The 19,514-nt window shown below is 41.5% G+C and overlaps 1 long non-coding RNA gene across 2 annotated transcripts; it reads left to right on the top strand.

The window, feature by feature from the left end:
- Positions 1-7,335: 7,335 nt before the first annotated feature.
- Positions 7,336-15,927, top strand: LOC122466028. 2 transcript variants are annotated; one of them, XR_006291228.1, is made up of 4 exons: positions 7,350-7,938; positions 13,542-13,671; positions 15,362-15,503; positions 15,607-15,927. It is a non-coding gene; the product is annotated as an uncharacterized LOC122466028 (long non-coding RNA). The 2 variants fall into 2 exon arrangements; XR_006291229.1 differs by lacking the exon at positions 13,542-13,671 and having other exon boundaries at positions 7,336-7,497; positions 15,410-15,503; positions 15,607-15,886.
- The last annotated feature ends 3,587 nt before the right edge of the window (positions 15,928-19,514 follow it).

The raw sequence follows: 19,514 nt of genomic DNA, 5'->3' as shown, positions 1-19,514 counted from the left end.
TGAGGCCTCCCCTCCGGGGGACAGAATCCCATTTATTAAGAAGACGCAGGTGATAGTAATGGGGTATTTGATCATTGGCAAATAGATTTGTGGTGACCAGGAGAACCACATGGTGAATTGCCTGCTGGGTGTGAAGGTTGCAGATCTCTGGCGACATCTAGACAGATGTGTGTGCAGTGCTGGGAGGAGCCAGTGGCCATGGTACCTGTAGGTCCCAATTACATGAAATGTAGTAGAGAGGCCAAATTTAGGCTGCAAAGTAAGAAATTAAAATCCAGGACCTCCATGGTAGCATTCTCTGAAAATGCTTCCAGTTCCATGTGAAGGGCCAGTTTGACAGGCAGAACTGCAGGGTCTCAATGTGTGGATGAGACGATGGAGTAGGGAGCAGGGTTTTAGGTTGATTAGGAACTGGGGAACCTTTTGGGAAAGGAGGAGCCTATAGAGGAAGGATGGGCTCCCTCTAAATCAAATTGGAACCAAATTTCTGGCATGCAAACTTGCAAAGGTCATAGAGGAGTTTTTAAACTAAGGGCTGGAGGAAAGCTGACAGGTGCGGAGGAGCACACAGTTTGGACAGAGACATCCCGTAGGGGAGGATCTATTAATAGGAATTCTCTATAGTCTAGTAAAGAGAAGAGGATAGAAGTTGATAGAGGATAAAAGAGAAGAGGATAGAAGTTGTCAAATGAAAAAGAGGCTAATTCAATTACATCATCTCCATGCCAGGCAAATTGGTTGAAACTAAAGTAAAGAACAGCATAATTGGACACATAGATGACATGATTTATCGGGGAAGAATCAACAGGGTTTTCTAAAGGGAAATCATTCCTCACCAATCTATTAGAATTCTTTGAGGGAGATCAAACAAATGTGGACAAGTTGATCCAGTGGATATAGTGTACTCAGACTTTCAAAAAGCCCTTGACCAGATCCCTCACCAAAGGCTTTTAAGCAAAGCAAGCAGTTACGGGATAAGCAGGAAAGTCCTCTCATGGATCAGTAACTGGTCAAAAGACAGGAAACAAAAGGTAGGAATAAATGGTCAGTTTTCAGAATGGAGAGAGGTAAATAGTGGTGTCTGCCAGGGATTAGTACTGGGCCCAGTCCTATTCAACATATTCATAAATGATTGGGAAAAAGGGGTAAATAATGAAATGGCAATGTTTACAGATGAAACAAAATTACTCAAGATAAGTAAGTCCAAAGGTAACTGCAAGTTGTTACAAAGGGATCTCACAAAATGGGTGACTGGGCAACAAAATGACAGATGAAATTCAGTGTTGATAAATGCAAAATAATGCATATTGGAAAACATAATCCCAGCTATATATACAAAATGATGGGGTCTAAATTAGCATTTACCACTCAAGAAAGAGTTCTTGTAGTCATTGTGGATAGTTCTCTGAAAACAGCTGCAGTCAAAAAACTGAATAGAATGTTAGGAACCATAAGGAAAGAGATATATAATATTTATTATTATTATTATAAATATTATAATGCCACTATACACATCCATGGTATGCCCACACCTTGAGTACTGCATAGAGTTCTGATCTCCCCATCTCAAAAAAGATATATTAGAAATGGAAAAGGTACAGAGAAGGGCAACAAAAATGATTAAGGGTACAGCTTTCATATGAGGAGAGATTAAAAAGACTGGGACTGTTCAACTTGGAAAAAGAGGTGACTAAAGGGGGAGATGATAATGGTGTAGAGAAAGTGAGTTAGAAAGTGTTATTTACCCCCCCCACACACACAATACAAGAACCAGTGCTCACCCAATGAAATTAATAGGCAGCAGTTTATAGACCTACAAAAGAAAGTACTTCTTCACACAACACACAGTCAACCTGTGGAACTCATTGCCAGGAGATGTTGTGAAGGCCAAAAGCATAACTGGGTTAAAAAAAGAATTAACTAAGCTCACAGAAGATAGGTCCATCAAGCCAAGATGGTCAGGGATGCAATCCCAGGCTCTGGGTGTTCCTAAGCCTCTCGCTTCCAGATGCTGGGACTGGATGACAGGGGATGGATCATTTGATAATTGCTCTGTTCTTTTCATTCTCTTTGAAGCATCTGGCATTAGCCACTGTCAGAAGACAGGATAGTGGGTTAGATGGACCATTGGTCTGATGCTGGATGGCCAGTCTTATGTTCTGTTGGTGAAAGGCACGAGCTATCAAGTTACTCAGCACTCGTACCTTTCACCAAAAGAAGCTGGTACAATAAAAGGCATTTGCTCACGCATCTTGTCTCTCTAATATATTTATAGCATTCCACAAAGATCATGAAATAAAAATAAACACCACTTGAAAGTAAATCAGCCCAGAGGTTCAGTGGCAACTTTAGAAGTGGGTAGTGGGTATATTTCATGCATTGATATTTATTTATGGTTGACACCCTCAATTCTGAGATGGAGTAGGAAATATGACTTTTCTTCAGAAGTCGGCTTCTTCACATATCCAAATGTGGGGTTTACTGAGTTAACTCTCTCAAAGTCACTTGTGGTAAACCTTAGTATTGGAATCTATATAATTTAAAATACTCCCCCCCACTAATTCATAACAGTGTTCGAAGGCTGCCAAAAAATGGAAATGGGGTATTGCCACTAAAAATGAAAGGTTTAGACACTGGATACACACAGATTTTGCCCCAGTTGTTTTCTACCAAATGGAAAACTCAGGTACATATACTAGACTCTTTCCCAGTCATTTCTAACCTCTACTGCAGAGGTAGAAGGCTCTTATTTTTTTGGATGGAGGGTTATTTTAGTATTCTGGCACAGTAGAATTGGCTGGGGTGTTTTTTTGTTTTTAATTTCTACATTTTTATGGGGTGATTTGAAATTTCAATGTTTTTAAAAAATGTTTGAAGGGTTGTTTGGACTTTTCCCAAAAATTCAAAATGTCAACAATTTTTTTTCATGAAACTTTTCAAACAAATTTCACCCACAATTGTCTCCACCATTTCTCTTCTACAGAAACATAACCTGACTTGTCAAAATCAGAATGAACTGAACTCACAAAAGAAGTCTTCCCAACTGGAAGATAGTTGTCCTGGTGCAAGATATGCTAGAAAAAGAAAAGTTACACACAGGATAAAGCCCTCATAAAGGCACAGAGTTAAATTTCAGCTCTGCCACTGAGAACCAGGTTTAGTTCTATCCAGCCTCAGAGAGGAGGGATTTGTTCCACAGAAGACAGATGAGAGTTGTGAGAATTGGAGGAGACCCGGCATTTAAGGGAACTTCCTCCATCTTCCCCCCGCCCCACCCAAAAAGGCTCATCTGATAGAGCATTGTCATTCACGGTTCTTGGTAAATTAATGTACGTAAAATACACGGTGTAGCTTGCATATATTTTAAAGGAGCATTCTCTGTTTTAAAAGGGAAATGTAGCAGGCAGCATTAAGAGGCAGATCCAATGCCCCTTGAATGGAAGGGCTGCTATTGACCTCAATGGATGTTGGATCAGGCCCTAATTGATTACTGCTAAATATAAGCTATTTGGATGCTTTTAAGTTCCCATTCCAGAACAGGTTTCAGAGTAACAGCCATGTTAGTCTGTATTTGCAAAAAGAAAAGGAGTACTTGTGGCACCTTAGCGACTAACCAATTTATTTGAGCATAAGCTTTCGTGAGCTACAGCTCACTTCATCATTCCAGAGCAGAGATGCTATTGCATTCTGCCTGTTAGAAAAGCCTCTTTTCAACTCAGACAGGGCCATCTTTTGATCTCAGTTGGGGGTCTACTGTTAACTGCTATTGGGAAGCGGTTTCAAATCAGCAGGTCAACTAAATCTTTTGAAGATAGAGACATTTATTCATTAGCTAGAACAGCAACCACAAGCAGCCAGAACAGCATAAATTTTATGTCTGGAGTTGGTCATTAAAACAGGGCTTTACTGTTTGTGGTCTTAAACTGACTCAGTAACACCACTGGTACAGTGAAATGATAAACATGTATTCATTGCAGTTATATAATTTAGTTATTGTAGATCTCTATACAGAGTGGTTGTTTGAGAATGAATGCTTGATTGCAAATACATTCTGGCACCATTGTATCAATCCGCACTCGAGATGGGGGAAAGGGGAGAAGGCGGTGATGACAGGTGTGAGTAATCTACCCAGGGAATATGTACTGACATAGCCACAGGTATTTATTGTTCACAAAGCAGGATAGCTCTTGGTTTAACACATGCCTGAGGAGCTCAGTACTCTCAGTTCCAAACATTTAGGAAAGCAGGTGAACATTTCTCTGTTCCTTGGTGAGGGCTAATTAAGCTATCCTTCTTCCAGTGGAAGAGTCTTTAATGTGATCAAATATTCATCCAGTGTATGTAATTTGTTGTCTCTGATAAAAATGTAGGGCCAAATGCTCCCCATCTAATTCAATGCAGTCACATTAGGATAATTTATCCCTTAATGTTCAGAACATGGTTAAACTTGTTTTATAGTCAGAGGTGACATTTTAAATAGCTACAGTAAACTTTTGTTTTGATTTAAGCAATAATGGCTTAAACAGGCAACTCTAAAATCCCTTCCTAAATATTTTTAAAGCAGTCACTAGTTACAGAACCAGGTGGGTTAGCAGAACTAATGGCTTTTAAGTGTGCAATGTTTAATAACAAAATAAGGTAGCTAGTTTGCCTTGATGATGTTTTTTTTCCATGGTTTCTACCCAGATGTGGAAGTCTGAGGAAGCCTGTACTATCTTTCCAACTTTTGCTATGGGCCAAAACTAGTCAGTCTTTAAGAAGATTACTTCCTGAAGAAAGATACTGTGCACACTAGAATTAGTGTTAATCCACAAGAAGATTATAAAAGCTGGTAAATGAGCAATGAATAAAGCCCAGTCCAGTTTGTATGTTTTTACTGCAATCAAGAAACTAAAACAGACATGGGAAGAAATTAGGATTCTCTGCCGGTATTGTTAGTTTTGGAAGGTGTTGCGTGCCTATGTCATTACAGACTGTATTTTTGCACTCCTTGAATCCTTTAACAAAATTACCTTTGGCAAGTGGAAAAACTGTGTCTCCTGAACACAGAAATATTCTTTCAGAGGCTTTTCCAAGATGATGTTTCGGATTGCTCTTTGGCCTTGCAATTTCTGGCAACTCTGTTCCACTATCAGTGTTTACAGAAGGTCAATAAAACTAGCAAATTCTGATGCTGTCTAGTGTGAATGTGAGAAAACCTGCTGTTGCGGTAAATGCAGAGTCCACAAATTCATTAGGAATGCTCTCATTCCTGGAAGTGCCAGCTATTCCTGTAACTGGCCGCCGCCAATGTTTTTAACCATACTCTCCTTTTGTGCAGACATTACAGAACGGAAAACCAGCCTTGTACTCTCACCACTCATATCAGTTTGTAGTTTGTAAAATGATCTGATCAAATAACATTCTGTCTAGTGTAAAGGGAAATCTAAAGGTCTTTATAGAGTGTAGATTCTTGGGTCTGTTTTAACAGCTGAGCTTTGCGACTGTAAAGGCCTTACCTAAAAGTTTACTTTAAGGCCAAACCTAAATGTACTTAACTTATTTAATACAATGGCTGGGCGGGGGGTAGAGGGGAATCAGAGAAAGAAGATAAAAAGGGATTTTTCACTGCGCTCTGCTTGCATTACTGTTGTTGTTTTTAGAATTGATAGGAACAGAACTTTACGGTAGTGTGGGGTACAGTACACATCAGTCTACGGAATATGCTCACTCTTTGTTTCAGGGTGTAACTGTGTGTTAGCTGTGAAAGCAGAGGAATAAATAAATTTCAAGCTCTCAATCTCTGAGAGGTATGAACAGCGGGAGTGCAATATACAAGTGGTTCTCCAAAACTGGTTGTCATCATGACCTCACAAAGCTGTGCAGTTTATAATGTCTGATATCCCCACTACTAAACTTAAACTATACCAGACTATGTAAGTAATGCATATAACGTTCAACTCTTGTACTGTTGGCTTCCAAGTTGTCCTTCTCCTTTTTCCTCCTGTTTGTTTTTCCCTCTTTCAATGTTTAGCTTTCCTGAAAAGTTTAAACCTACTAACACACCAAGAAGGAAGAATTTAATTAAAAACAGAATGGATTTGTTAACATGCCTGTACAGTTACGTACTGATTTATAAATAGATGACTGAAATAATGGTGAGAAGAGCAACGTACTTCAAGTATCTGTCAAATTTAACTGTTTCATTTTTCTTCTCATATATTTAGGAGGATAATCAGAGCTGAGATTACTGATATAGTATCATTTTATTGCACTGACTGCAAATGAACTTCCTCTGAGAATGGAACCCGACAATATGTGGCATCAGTTTACTTGTAACAGGCATATTAGAATTTTTCAGATGCAACAGACCCTTCCGTCAGGAATGGATCATGTCTATCCAGGAAGTATTCATTTAGAGTGCTGAAATGCTTTTAGTTTAACTGCCTCCGAAGTATCCTGTGCCTCATATCAGAAAACCCTTAATATTTTCTTCCTTTTTATTTTGATGAAAGTCTTGCTGGATTCTACTCTTATTAAATACCTTCTATAATCTCCTATATACTATTTCATAATGATGTGCATAGGAAATCATAAACTGTGCTTTGACTGCTTATGTCCAGCTGAACATGATACCATGTTAACCACTTCAAAAAGCTATTACCACACCAATAAATTTGTATTTCATAAACAGCGTAGCTCAGTTTCAAACCCTCTGGATTTGGAAAAATATCGAATGGAATTTTTACAATATATTTCCATATTGCAATAAATCTTTCTTTTGGATGAAAAAACCAGTATCTTTAGATTTTTCTATTGAGGTGTTGACTGGCTATGATATTCTTCACTTCCTGTCTTAAACTGTATTGTACATAGATGGACTGGAACCAGAACACTGGAGTTGGCAAAGTTGAGATTAGACTCCACCTCCACATATCAGCCTCAAAGTTTTGACCTATCTCAAGTAGTGTTGTTATGCACTGTTAAAAACTGTAGTGTTTGACCCCATAAACTCCTGCCTTTATGGCTGTACAAAACCTGACCATTTCTGTTTGCATTACCCTAGCAAACCAAATATCGAGGATTTTGTTTGCCCTAGCTCCGAAGGTTAATTATTATTAGTAGTAGTAGATATATTACAGTGCTACCTAGAGACTTCAATCAAAATCAGGGACCCATTTTTCTAGGTGCCTGTAGCGGGGTGACTACCCCGCTTCTGCCATGAAGGGGTTAAAGCAGCCCGGGGAGAGGACTTGAATGGGAAAAGCAGGCTGATTGGGAAAGCAGCCACAGCTGTGGCCAGCTTAATCAGGGTACAGCTGGCCCTTATAAGAGGGCTGTGGGGCAGAAGCAAGGACAGACACCCTCTCTAGCTTCCTAGAGAGAGAAGGACTGGGCTGCCTGGGAAGCTAAGAAGGGTACCTAGGGTGGAACAGTGCTGTGGGAGGGCAGAGGGAGCTGGGGAGCTCCACCCGAACAAACCCCCAGGCTGCAGGCCTAGTTAAGGACACACAAAAGGTACTAGCAGGGTACCTGAAGTGGAGCAGTGCTGGGGAAGGGCAGAGGAAACTAGGGAGCTCCAGCCTAGCAAAGCTCCAGGCCTAGTGAAAGGCTTATGAAAGAGTACTGGGGTTGCAGAGGGGCAGCCTGGAGATAGGCAGCTGGTCCAACGCCCCTTGCCGATGATGAGTGGTTCATAGATTGCAGTCTGCCCCAGGAAGCAGGGGTTAGATGGTGACTGGCAGTGGGCACTGAGGCAAGGTGGGGGTAGAGGGTTGGGGGAATCCACTGGGTGGAGACTCGGATTGTGGGTTACTGTTGGGGCGGAACCCTGACGAGGAGGGCACTGGGGTCTGGGAGGGACATGGGGGCCAGTGGCAGGCAAGACACTGGCCTGCAGAGGGCGCTCCTGGCCAGAAGAGTTAATTCCCAGGATGACCGACAGGAGGCGCCACACCGGTGAGTCGTTGCCCCATGACTGTGCCATATAAACATATAGTAAGAAACAATCTATTCCAAAGAGTTTATGTTCTGCACAGAAAAAACACACAAAGAGCAGGTAAAAACAGAGACACAGGGAGGTGAAGTGATTTGCCCATATTTGTACATCAGGACAGGGACAAGTCTGGGAATAGATTCTAGAGCTCCTCATTCCTAATCTACTGGCCTCTCCAGTAGACCATCATACCTCTCAAATCCCTTGAGGTTATTTGAGATTTGTTGAATCAAATCACTGGAACCCTTTGAGATTCACTTGATGCAAATTTGTGCTGGCCACCACTGAAGAGCAATCAACTTTCCTCAAAGACATTGAGGGGGAAAGAATATCATTCAGCCTCCTTCCAAAAGACATATAAAGAAAAGCAGTTGGGAGTCAGGACCTTTTAGAGGGAAACTAAATTCATAGACTTCAGAGGTTCATGAAGAGTTTTACTTAGGGGGCTCAAAACTGGGTGTTTTTTTTTTTAATAGATATGAATCTGACATGGAAACTTCAGTCCTCAATTCAGACTATAAACCTCTGAAAATTGAAAGGTCTTTAGATCTAGAGTTTGGAGGCTTCAAAGCAGTTTGGGAACCTTAATGATGAATGATGCTATTTACATGAAATATTATATATTCAGTGAAACTATGTGTACCTTTGTAGTTTAAAATTGTATCAACTCTTTCATTGTGAACCCAATTTTTCAGGCAGTTATAATGTAGTAAGAAAAATTTGCTCAGGCCTATAACTTGGCAAACAAGCACTCAGCTTGGGAATAACTTCTTCAAAAAAAAAAAGTCAATAAAAGTGTTTCATGTTAGGGGGCTTATTCCTTCACCCAGTAACTTTCCTGGTCCTTCTCGCATGAACAAAGAGCAACAATACCCAAAGTCCAAAGGTGCAAACAATTCGATGTTTATTGGGGTGAACTTCTAGCAAGCATGATTCCAGTTTCCTTCCTTAGTGTACCCCTTCCCAGCTCTGACACCACAGAGCCTTACCTGTGTCCCTGTTCCCATTCCCCCCCTTAGCAAAACATGATTCCAATTTCCCCACCCCGTTCCCATTTCCCCCCCCCCCCACTCACTTCCTGATTGACTGCAGACTATATAGTAAAACTTGAGTTGTGCTTAGCTAAACCTTAACCAGTCATTTTCCTGAAATTTAACAAACCAATCCTAATATATTGTAACATGATTATGCAACCAATTATATCCCACCACCTTAATTAGTTTACACCCAGCAAAATTAATTATACAGCAGACAGGAACAATCCCAGAACCAGACAGAGATTATACGGACAAACAATAGCAAAGTAGGAACTATAATGACAACACAATACAGAAGTGAGGATTTCACATCCCAGCTATTGATAAGTGAGTTCTTGCCAGACAGGATGCTATCAAACTAAGTTTCCTTTTACATCTTCTAAGCACTTCCCTTTCTCTGGAGGCGATAGGCATTATCAGGACAGGATTGTATTTCTAACAGCCCAATAGCACCTGATTTCAGTGTGACTGGTTTGGAATGTGAGGATGTGACCATTCACTTCCGAGCTTATGGCTGCCTCTGCTGCTTAGCCAAAGGCCTTAGCCTAAGAACAGGGCCTCAGACTGTCACAGTAAGAGAAGGCCCTTACACTGGCAGACAGTGATTTTGATTCTTTCTTTTATACCTCTGTAATTAGCTAAGTGATAAGAATACACCTAAATTCTTAGAGTATAGGCCTTTACAGACAGGCCTGAATATCTATATCCTAACATTTCATAAGAATCTTCTCCCCCACCCAAAAAAAAATAAAAATACCCAGAAAGTACACTTTTTTTTACTGTTTTATCTGTACAATGCCCTCGTCTAATACACTCTTTTAAATTTCTCCAGATATCTGGTTTGAGGCTATCATGATAACCATATCTGGTTAGTAGGGCATCTGTCTAAGATGTCAGGGTCAACAGCAAATAGGCAGGAGTAATGGTGGGGACAAGCTATTTCTAAATATGATCAGTATTTGAATTAAGTGTTTCCATAACCAAAGAGAAAATACTTTCTGTAAGAATGGCAATTATTTTGGATTAAGGGAACAACAAAACAAGAAAGAACGTAAGTAAAGTCTCCATGAGAGAGTATATAAAGTGTCTCTTCTGATTGAACACAACATGGCTGCCCATATCTTCAGATAGAGTCCTTCAAGATTTAAAGGGGCAATACTCTGCCAACAGAAAGGTATAACACTTACATAGTTAATATATCACCTTAAGGTAACTCAACTCTATTCAAGGGAATTCACAGGCAATGATGTACAGTCACAAAGTAGCTCCTTGATCATAGGTGTAACTTCTGGAGTTCCTTGGGGGTGCTCAACCCCCACTCTATCCCAGGCCCTGCCTCTTCCCTCCCCATTCCACCCCCTCTCCCTCCTTTTCCTGTCCCCACTCCTCCCTCTACCCGCTGCTGAACAGCTGATTGCAGCGGGTGGGAGGTGCTGGGAGAGAGGCGGAGGAACTGATTGGTGTGGCTTGTGGCAGATGGGAAGTGCTGGAGGGGAACTGATTCATGGGGCTGCCGGTGGGTGCTCCAGGGCTGGAGCACCCACGGAGTCAGCCCCTATGTCCCTGACGATGATGATGATATTTTTGAAATTCTCATCTCTGGTTACGCATATGACTCTGAAAGCCAAACCCTGATTCACAGAGTCAGCCACACTGAGGGCATGGGAAGTCCTCACACATGCAGCCTGGAGACTATTTTGTTGATCCTGCTCAAACTTGTTACATACTGATCTTGTCAGAGACTGCCAGTGAGTCCTGTTCTGAGCCATTTGCTCAAATTCTTGCTCTTCAGGTTATGTTTGAAGCACTTATATGGATGACCTTTCTTTCTTTTGCCCTGTTTCAGCTCCCCAGACAAGGTCTGTGTCAAGGTTCCTCCCCCACTCTGAACTCTAGGGTACAGATGTGGGGACCTGTATGAAAACCTCCTAAGCTTACTTTTACCAGCTTAGGTTAAAACTTCCCCAAGGTATAAATTAATTTTATCCTTTGTCCTTGGAATATCCACTGCCACCACCAAACTCTAACTGGGTTTACTGGGAAATGTAGTTTGGACATGTCTTTCCCCTCCAAAATTCTCCCAACCCTTGCACCCCACTTCCTGGGAAAGGTTTGGTAAAAATCCTCACCAATTTGCATAGGTGACCACAGACCCAAACCCTTGGATCTGAGAACAATGAAAAAGCATTCAGTTTTCTTACAAGAAGACTTTTAATAGAAATAGAAGTAATTAGAAGTAAAGGAATCACTTCTATAAAATCAGGATGGTAGATATCTTACAGGGTAATTAGATTCAAAACATAGAGAATCCCTCTAGGCAAAACCTTAAGTTACAAAAAAGACACACGGACAGAAATAGTCATTCTATTCAGCACAGTTCTTTTCTCGGCCATTTAAAGAAATCATAATCTAACACATACCTAGCTAGATTACTTACTAAAAGTTCTAAGACTCCATTCCTGTTCTATCCCCAGCAAAAGCAGCATATAGACAGACACAGACCCTTTGTTTCTTTCCCTCCTCCCAGCCTTTGAAAGTATCTTGTCTCCTCGTTGGTCATTTTGGTCAAGTGCCAGCGAGGTTACCTTTAGCTTCTTAACCCTTTACAGGTGAGAGGAGTTTTTCCTCTGGCCAGGAGGGATTTTAAAGGGGTTTACCTTTCCCTTTATATTTATGACAGTCTGTTTTGGGAGATGGTAGTTTTCTATTCTACATATCCAGTCCACCTAAGTTGTGCTCTCAACAGAATATCCTCAATGCAAGTGGTGTTTATTCTATCAAGGACCTTAACACTGGTCATCTGTCCTGCCAGTGAATGCTCATTATTGAACAGAGGGAGCACATATGAAATTGCTCAAGCTGTTTAATGAGCCATCTATAAAGAGTCCACATCTTAGATCCATACAGGAGAGGACCACTGCACTGTAAATCTTCAATTTGTTGGAGAGACAAATGTGTTGGTTAAGAACTTTTGTTTGGAGTCAGCCAAGGGCCTAGCTGGTTTTACTAATTCTGGAGGCAATTTACTTATCAAGGGAACTATCACTCGAGATAATGCTGCCAAAATACTTGAACTGATCCACATTTTTCAGTTGTGTGCTTTGAATGGAGATGGCTGGCACTGGGGCATTGGAATGAGGTGCTGGTTTGGACAAGACCTCTGTTTTACTGAGATGGATGGTGAGGCCGAAGAGCTCGGATGCTTCAGAGAATCTATCAATGATGACCTGTGGGTCACTGCGTCTATGGGCCATAAAGGCGCAGTCATCTGCAAAAATTGCCTTGACGAGAAGTCTCTCCGGCATCTTGGTCTTAGCATTGCGTCTTCAAAGATCAAAGAGAGCCATCGAGTCAGAGTGTATATATATCCCTAATCCAAGTCCCTTGTGGCATGGTTGAGAACACAGGCAAAGAACAAGTTGAACAGCACTGGAGCAAGTATGCAGCCTCGCGTCACTCCATTTGAAATTTAGAAGGACTCAAAGTCACCATTAGAGAGCACTTGCACTGGCACGTGGTCATGGAACAGATTGTCTATGAACCTTCTTGGGTAGCCCAGTTTATGTAGAATAGTCCACAGACCCGCTCTGACCGTATCAAAGGCTTTAGTCAAGTCAATAGAGACTGCATACAGGTTCATGTTCTGCTCTAAACATTTTTCCTGGACTTGCCTTATAACAAAAATCCTATCTGTAGTACTGCGACCTGGTCTGAAATCACACTGCATCTCTGGCAGATTCTCCTCAGATATATTTGCAATGAGTCTGTTCAGTAAAATGTGAGTTAGTATTTTCTCTGCTGAACAGAGGAGGGAAATGCCTCTATAGCAGAGGTGGGCAAACTATGGCCTGCAGGCCACATCCGGCCCATGGGACTGTCCTGTCTGGCTCCTGACATACCCGCCAGGGAGGCTAGCCCCCGGCCCCCCTGCTGTCCCCCTCCCCCACAGCCATGCCGCCGCACAGGCAGCTCTCTGGGCAGCGGGGCTGCGCACTCATGCAGGGCAGCGCGGCAGAGTGTCTGGCTCCGGCCTGGCAGTGTGGCTCCAGACATGCTGCTCTGAGTGGCATGGTAAGGAAGCTGGGGCCGGGGGGTTGGATATGGGGCAGGGGGTCCTGGGGGGGGGGGCAGTCAGGGGGCAGTTGGATGGGGCAGAGGTTTGTGGGGGCAGGGGCTGCAGGATGTGGGGGGAGTCCTGGGGGGCGGTTGGGGTGAAGGTCCTGGGAGGGGGCAGTCAGGGGACAAGGAGCGGGGGGGATGGATGGGTGGGGGGGTCTGAGGGGGGCAGTCAGGGGACGAGAAGTGGGAGGGGGCGGATAGGAGGTGGGGGCCAGGCTGTTTGGGGAGGCACAGTCTTCCCTACCCTGCCCTCCATACAGTTTCACACCCCGAGGTGGCCCTCGGACCAAAAAGTTTGCCCACTCTTGCTCTATAGTTTCTGCAGTCAGCTTTGCTGCCTTTGTATTTGAAAATTGATATAATAATAGCATCCTTTAAGAAGCATTTCTTCCCCACAATTGCTGCTGAAGATGTCGTGAAACATCTCAATAGCCTTTGGGCCTGCTGATTTGTACAGTTCTGCTGGAATACCATCCTTTCTGGACACCTTGCCAGAGTTCAATTGTTTGATGGATTTCATGAACTCTTCAACTGATGGAGGTAGGTCAAGATCCTCTTTGGTGGGTTTCTTGGGTAACTGACCAGCTGTGGATGGTCTACTGAGTAGACTATTGACGTTTCAGATTTGATTCTGAATGATTCCCTCTTTGTCTTTAATGAGGTTTATGCCATCTCCAAATTTCAGGGCAGCTGTGCCAGGTTTAGATGGTCCATAGACGACTTTTAGAGAGTCAAAGAACATCTTTGAGTTATTTGAATCCATCTAATGAGGAACTTCTGCAGCTTTCCTTTCCCACCACACATCTTGCATTCTCCTCAGTTCAAACTAAGCCTTTCTCTGTAGGTAAACCTCTCTTTCTTTGAGATGGAAGTGAGATCATTCTGCCATTCAACAAACGCTTTCTGCTTGTCACTTAGGAATTTGGAAATGTCCTTGTTCTCATCAAACCAATCCCATTGTATCCTTTTCTTTGGTCCCAGCACTGATTTAGCTGTCAATCACATCTTTGAACTGGTTCCATTTTTTCTGTTGAGTTGCCAGTGAATAGTGGACATAGAAAAATCTTGTCATCAAAGTGGCTGCTGAACCTGAACTTGCTAGTCAGGGTGCCTGAGCTTTACTATGTTGAAGGCTCTTCTGTTGAGCTAGGGGCGCTTGCACTGTGGGGGGATTATATGCAGGTTGAGCACTGCTCTTACCAGTCTGTGGCCTGACCAGTATTCTGTGCCACACATGGCTATGGTGATTCTGAAATCACAGAAGTCACCTTCAACATAACAAAGCTCAAGCTCCTTGGTTATCTAGCTTCCAAAACATGCAGAAGCAAGAAAACTAAAGTCACACACAATTCTCTATGTATATACAAATATATGCATCAGGTTATTGTCACAAGATGGAGTTTCTTCAGTCTAGATCATGAATTGAGTTTGAAAAAGCTCTTGCCCTATTACATTTTTTGACTTCCTAAAGTTCCCCTTATCCTAAGAGAAGGTTGTCTCTTTATAAGGTAAGGTTGCCCAAATTAAGGTTTCCCGTGTTTTGAGGGGACTAGAAATGTGCATTACAGCAAGGCACCATGAAGTGGTGCTGTTGTTTCTAGATTGCTTACATAGCCAATAGCCAGTTCCACAAATTGGTTCTGACTCCCCAAAGAGCTGCATATGTGTCTTGGGTACCGGTAATACCCCTTCACTCCAAAAGGAGAAAAAATGGTTACTAGAGGTTGCAGTCTCTGTATTCGGCAGCCAGCATCTAACTGAAGGAAAGGCAGACACCTGAGCTATAGTGTCAGAAGAGATAAGTCACTTGTTAAATTCCTAATGTGTTGTATACACTGCATCTAATTGTCCACCCTTACACCTTTTTTTTTTTAAGCAGTGTAAGTCCAAGGACTTCAGTGGAGCTACACTGGCATAAAATGGTATAATGGAGTGGCGAATCAGGCTCATCTGCACATTATCAAACTTAATATGCTAGAGTCGGTGTCGGTAATGGGTGTTTTCACTGACAGAAGGCTGCAGCATATGAGTCTGGTTTTGCATTGGATTCACAAAGGGCCTGATTCTACATTGCCTTTCACTTTGTGTGGTCATTCACACATGTGCAAAATGGGTATGAAACATTATCGTTCTGGTTTTGTAGCATTCACTTTGTACTTTGAACCAAAGTAATTGCACGAGGTGTAAGGAGTACCCTAATTAATTTCTTTCTCTGTATGTGTTCTCTTAGCAGGCTGTATCCCCTAAAGTATTGTCTGACTCTCCCTTGGTGTTTTAGCATAGATACCAGCTCACCAAATTCATCCCTGAGACCACTCAAGTAACACCTATACTAGATAGCAGGAAAGTGCATGGAAGAACATCACATTCTGGTAAAGTGAATAAGATTTAGTAAGGGTGATACTTTTCGTGATTACTGTTATATTAGTCCTAATGTTGTTGTTGGCTAATCCTGTCTCCCTTTTTATCTTTCAGATCTCCACTGTTGAAGACCTACCACTCAAAGTGCTTCACAAGCAGGAAATGACTACATTTCAAAACGTTATATTCTTCAGAAACTACTTCCTTTATTTCAAGACTATTATGGAAGATTTGCACTTTTTCCCCTTCAGTAGTTTAGAGTCATCTTAGCTGTTAGTGTTTAAAAAACAAACTGTAGAAAACATTCATGCATGAAAATCATTACTGCTGCTTTTGTTATAGGGATGATACAGGTTTCCCATCCCCCAGTAAATACTATTATTGAAATGTTTCCATATCTTGTCTTTTTTTGTGTGTGCACAGGTGCAAAGCATTGCTCAAATTTTTTCAAGCACAGCCAAAAGCAGCTGAGTAAGCGCCTTGTCTGTTCTAGGACTTGCTCAGAAATTCTCAAGCAGTGTTCTCAGCATTCTCTGCCACAGCTTGCTCTAATAATCAGTGAAGACTAATAGCCAGTTTTCCTATTATCTGGCAGTGAGAGAGCCCACATAGAGAGGGTTTATTTGGCCAAAGCACCTTAGCTACTAGTAAACGTATCCTAACTAAAGTGCTTTAGGTAAGGTTCACTTGTAAAGCATTTTAAATAGATGAATTTAGCTACAGCATTTCAATTATCTTGATCCTCTCCCTGGCTCTTGGCTCCTCATTTGCTACTGTTTTCTTCTCTCAGGCTGCCTGTTTACGCTTCATCCTCCTTTCCTTGGGCTTTTCCAGCTCCCTGACTCCTCTCAGGGGATATGCTGAGGATAGTGCTTCTAATCTAAAACCCTCTGATTATCTGAAGCTTTGGGGTGTTTCTTAAAGCAGGGAAGAATTCATGTGATTGCAAATCAGATTGTTCCATCTCCCTCCTCAGTCATTACTATAAACTCTTTTGCTGAAGTTGAGTAATGGAAACAATATTAAATCCAGTTCCTGTTGGTTTAGTACTTCAGGCTATTTACCAGATAATACTTACTCACTGGCAACTACAATAGAACATACAGAACAACATTTTCCTTACAAGACTGTCATAACAGCAGCTGTTGAAAAGACTTTTGATGGGGTGGAGTGGGAAGCTGTAGAGGGGATGGCTTTGAAAATACTTTCAAAGGATTTTTAGGCCTCCCTGAAAGCTGTATTGTGACATCTGCTGTGAATACTTTTGTAGAGCAGCTATGGGTACTTGTTACTACTCTGTTCCCAAGAGCACTGTTTCTTGGTTTACATCCTCCATTATGAAGCAGTAAACAGACTGAACCTGATTCTGAACTCACCTCAGTTCCTGACAGCTGTGATTTTGTTTACTTAGATGAAGTTATTCCAGATTTCACCAGTGTAAATGAGAGCAGAATTTTGACTCATTACCGGGGGAGATCAGGGAAGGAAAAAGAGGGCTCGGAAGGTTAGAGTGGCAAATTGGATGTGTTCTTACCTTGCTTATATGTTGGACTCTGAGCTGCAGAAAGTTCCATCCATTTGTGGAACTTCTGAACTGCCGGATGATCTGGGCTCCCCCGCCCCCTCCCCCCCATCTGGATGTGACTTGAGAGAGCCATTCAAGCACACTAAACCATGGCCTGTGGCCACTGACTAAAAACACTTCTCTGCAGTTATCTTTTCCCATTGCAGCCAGCAGGCACACAAACCAATCATGTCTATCCTAGACCAGAGACAGTGTGGAACAAAAATTCCATCTCTTTAGCTTTGGCTACCTTGAAAAATTAGATTCCTCTTCGGACGTCTCTATTAGGCATTCCAAGTGAAGTTAGTCCTGGCTTCTGAGAAATCGCTGTGGAATTTGAAAGTGGTTGGCTGAATTAGTCATTAATTAATGCATTACTTGAGCTTTGAGCTCAAGTAAAATTAATTTAAGAGCCTCTGCTTGCTCTTTATTGAACATTTATCTACTGCAACAAACAAAAACAAAGAAATCCACCAAAGTATTTGGCTCAATTAGCCATCTCTGCCTAGTGGGATCTCAGCACTACAATAACAGAATATTTTGGTTGCAGTGGAAATGCATATTCAGTGGAGTTGGGGAGTGAGAGAATTAAACTGAAATTGTTTTTGCTGGAAATTCTGAAAAAATCTTGAGGAAAAATGGGTATTGTTGACCATCTCTAATATTTTATCTTACATGATAGAAATGTATACTGTATTGATTGGTCATATAAATAATTGGGCTATTTTCCTACTTTCTTCATTTAGAAAAGTCACTATCATATCTTTACATGATCTGACAGATTTCTTCTTCTCTATCCATTGTAGATATATAAGCTTCCCATCATCCTGGGACCTGCCCAAGATATTTTTGATGACTGAATGGACTCAGCTCCAGTTTTGGGGCCTCACCTATGTGATTATCTGGCCCATGTTGTCTAGTAATTCCTTCCAGGTTACATGATGCATTCTGGACTGATGGGGATTCTGACTCTGCATTTCATAGGGCCTCAGCAGTGGCTTAGGTTCTTATACCTATGTTTGACTCCTAGATGGATGTTCTAGTTACTTCACTATAGGAGAAAGTAAAACAATAAATCTGTAGACATAGTAGCTGAAAATGAATATTGATCACAATGTTTTCTGCTAAACAAAGGCGTAGTCTGAAGAGGTTAGCACACTAGACTAGACTAGGTCTCAGAAGCCGTGGGTTCTTTTCCTGGTTCTGCTAGTGATCATTGTGCCTAAAAATAGGGATAGTGACACTTACCTCCTTTGAAAAGCACGTTGACATCTTTGAAGGAAAAGAATAAGTTATTTTTTTTTCTTAACATCATTCTATGACATATTCAATCCATCTACATTTGTATTCTGAATACTTAGATATACATTAGTGGGGATCATGTCAGGGGCCAAATTTTGCTCTTATAGTTGCTTCAGCAAGACAATAAGAGCATTTATCTGATGGCAGAATTTGACAGATATCATTAAAATAAAGAGGCCAGATCCTCAGCTGGTGTAAACTGAGTTAAACCAGTTATGGATTTTGGCTACAATATATACTACTGCAGACATATGAATTATGCTTTGAGTTTTCATACATATTGTTCCTTTTGTAATATTGCACTGTTTTGTCTGAGTTTTAGTTAGATAAAGCTGAACATGTGGGAGATAAACTGCTAAAGCAAAACAAGGGAAACAGACCATAATTGGCTCTTTGGCCTCCTTCAGCCACTTAACATTTTCTATGCTCAATACTTGTGTTTAAAAGCCTTTATTAAAAATGTTATTAGTGCTAGGAGTGAAATCCTGGCCTTGCTGTAGTTAATGTCAAACTTCCATTGACTTCAGTGGTGCCAGGATTTCACTCGAGATTTTTATTGAGCATAGAAGGAGAATAATCCTATTTGATAGCATGAACTCTAAAAAAATGCATTTGGACAATCATCACTTGCTCATGTACATGTGAAGTACTGTCCCTCAGTTTTCAGCAGGGTTTAATTAGCATAGCTATCCATTACACAACCTTATTAAAGTCAGTAAGTGTCAAGTTTTGAGCTATGAGCTAGACAACATTGCCCAATAACCACAATTATAGGTTCCAAAAATCTGTTCCTCTTTTGTAAATCTCAATTTTTCCCTTTAAGTGATACCATGCATGCTTGTGCATGCTGAAAGAGAATAACTTCTCTGCACTATGACCATCACAGGCTTGCCATGGTGTTTGGAAATCATTTGATCCTGCCTGAAGAGGAGAGAGAAGCTTTACCACAGAAAATATTTACTCGTTTGACAATCATTTACAGAGGGGTTTTCCTCTCACTCATTGTATAATTATATTTTTCTGATGGCTTTTTGGTACTTATCCCATGTAGGATAGCTACATAGTTGTGTTCAGTGAGGAAAATCATAGCTAAACTGAGAAATTTGTCCACGCAACTGAGTTTAGAAGACAAGTCAGGTTTTATGATGTGAAATTC

The sequence above is a fragment of the Chelonia mydas genome, chromosome 5 (genome assembly GCF_015237465.2).
Source record: "Chelonia mydas isolate rCheMyd1 chromosome 5, rCheMyd1.pri.v2, whole genome shotgun sequence".
In the NCBI taxonomy this organism is placed as follows: domain Eukaryota; kingdom Metazoa; phylum Chordata; order Testudines; family Cheloniidae; genus Chelonia; species Chelonia mydas.
The sequence above is the reverse complement of the archived record's forward strand: the minus strand, read 5'-3'. Positions and strand labels throughout refer to the sequence as shown.